Below are 2,500 nucleotides of genomic sequence, written 5' to 3'. Positions count from 1 at the left end.
GCCTCGCCCGCGTCAGGCAGCGAGCTCGCTGCTCCACGGCGGGACGCCGGCTCTTCACCCCGACCGATCTCAAGTGCCTCCATGAATTGGCGGACAAGCTGCTTGTGGGCAGCTTGCCGCCGTCGGCACTTGATTGCCTCAAGCGTTCGGTCGGGGAACATCCTGGTAAGTTCTTGATTTACAAAGAAGAACCGGGCGTCCCTCTCCAGGAACAGTTCGGCCTCTGCCTTGGCGAGCGACAGGACTTCTTCCTCCGTCCACCTCGCGCGATGCCTCTCCGTCACGATCTCAGCGTTGGCGGCCGCAGGGTGTTGGCGGCGGCGATGGACCCCGAGACCGTTCTTCGTGGTAAAAGTGCGGTGGCACTCACTGCAAGCAAAGGGAGCTACACAAACTATCGCATTTTCGTTACGGCCGGTTGGCCGGATAGGTGCTGGGGTAGCTGGGGTGGCACCTTCAGCGGAAGGGCCACCATCTCTTGTTTCTTGTCGGCTGCCCCCAACTATAAAGGGATAATGCGAGGGGGGGCTGGTAACCCCCCCAAGCCCCTGGTGCGGTCTTCCACTCTGCAAAAATCAGCGGGCCCACGAGAAGGGGAGAAGACCGCAGGAGAGGAGAGGCTAAGAGGGCTAGGCCCATGTATTGCGCATCACTCTCCCTGTAACTATAACCCAAGGAAGAGAGTCATAGTTACTCCCGCCGTTTACCCGCGCTTGCTTGAATTTCTTCACGTTGACATTCAGAGCACTGGGCAGAAATCACATTGCGTCAACACCCGCTAGGGCCATCGCAATGCTTTGTTTTAATTAGACAGTCGGATTCCCCCAGTCCGTGCCAGTTCTGAGTTGATCGTTGAATGGCGGCCGAAGAGAATCCGCGCACCCCGCGCGCCCCCGGAGGAGCACGCTAAGGCGGACGCGGCCTCGCAGCAAGGAAGATCCGTGGGAGGCCAAGGCACGGGACCGAGCTCGGATCCTGCACGCAGGTTGAAGCACCGGGGCGCGAACGCCGCGCAGGCGCGCGCATCCTGCACCGCCGGCCAGCACGAGGCCAACCAACGGCGAGAGCAGACCACGCCCGCGCTAAACGCCCGCACTTACCGGCACCCCTACGGCACTCACCTCGCCCAGGCCCGGCACGTTAGCGCTGACCCACTTCCCGACCAAGCCCGACACGCCCCGATCCTCAGAGCCAATCCTTATCCCGAAGTTACGGATCCAATTTGCCGACTTCCCTTACCTACATTATTCTATCGACTAGAGGCTCTTCACCTTGGAGACCTGCTGCGGATATGGGTACGAACCGGCGCGACACCTCCACGTGGCCCTCTCCCGGATTTTCAAGGTCCGAGGGGAAGATCGGGACACCGCCGCAACTGCGGTGCTCTTCGCGTTCCAAACCCTATCTCCCTGCTAGAGGATTCCAGGGAACTCGAACGCTCATGCAGAAAAGAAAACTCTTCCCCGATCTCCCGACGGCGTCTCCGGGTCCTTTTGGGTTACCCCGACGAGCATCTCTAAAAGAGGGGCCCGACTTGTATCGGTTCCGCTGCCGGGTTCCGGAATAGGAACCGGATTCCCTTTCGCCCAACGGGGGCCAGCACAAAGTGCATCATGCTATGACGGCCCCCATCAACATCGGATTTCTCCTAGGGCTTAGGATCGACTGACTCGTGTGCAACGGCTGTTCACACGAAACCCTTCTCCGCGTCAGCCCTCCAGGGCCTCGCTGGAGTATTTGCTACTACCACCAAGATCTGCACCGACGGCGGCTCCAGGCAGGCTCACGCCCAGACCCTTCTGCGCCCACCGCCGCGACCCTCCTACTCGTCAGGGCTTCGCGGCCGGCCGCAAGGACCGGCCATGACTGCCAGACTGACGGCCGAGTATAGGCACGACGCTTCAGCGCCATCCATTTTCAGGGCTAGTTGCTTCGGCAGGTGAGTTGTTACACACTCCTTAGCGGATTCCGACTTCCATGGCCACCGTCCTGCTGTCTTAAGCAACCAACGCCTTTCATGGTTTCCCATGAGCGTCGATTCGGGCGCCTTAACTCGGCGTTTGGTTCATCCCACAGCGCCAGTTCTGCTTACCAAAAGTGGCCCACTTGGCACTCCGATCCGAGTCGTTTGCTCGCGGCTTCAGCATATCAAGCAAGCCGGAGATCTCACCCATTTAAAGTTTGAGAATAGGTTGAGGTCGTTTCGGCCCCAAGGCCTCTAATCATTCGCTTTACCGGATGAGACTCGTACGAGCACCAGCTATCCTGAGGGAAACTTCGGAGGGAACCAGCTACTAGATGGTTCGATTAGTCTTTCGCCCCTATACCCAGCTCCGACGATCGATTTGCACGTCAGAATCGCTACGGACCTCCATCATTGTTTCCCCTGACTTCGTCCTGGCCAGGCATAGTTCACCATCTTTCGGGTCCCAACGTGTACGCTCTAGGTGCACCTCACCTCGCAATGAGGACGAGACGCCCCGGGAGTGCGGAGGCCGCC

The sequence above is a fragment of the Schistocerca serialis genome, unplaced genomic scaffold, assembly GCF_023864345.2.
Source record: "Schistocerca serialis cubense isolate TAMUIC-IGC-003099 unplaced genomic scaffold, iqSchSeri2.2 HiC_scaffold_1196, whole genome shotgun sequence".
Classification (NCBI taxonomy): Eukaryota; Metazoa; Arthropoda; class Insecta; order Orthoptera; family Acrididae; genus Schistocerca; species Schistocerca serialis.
Note: the sequence above shows the minus strand (reverse complement) of the source record.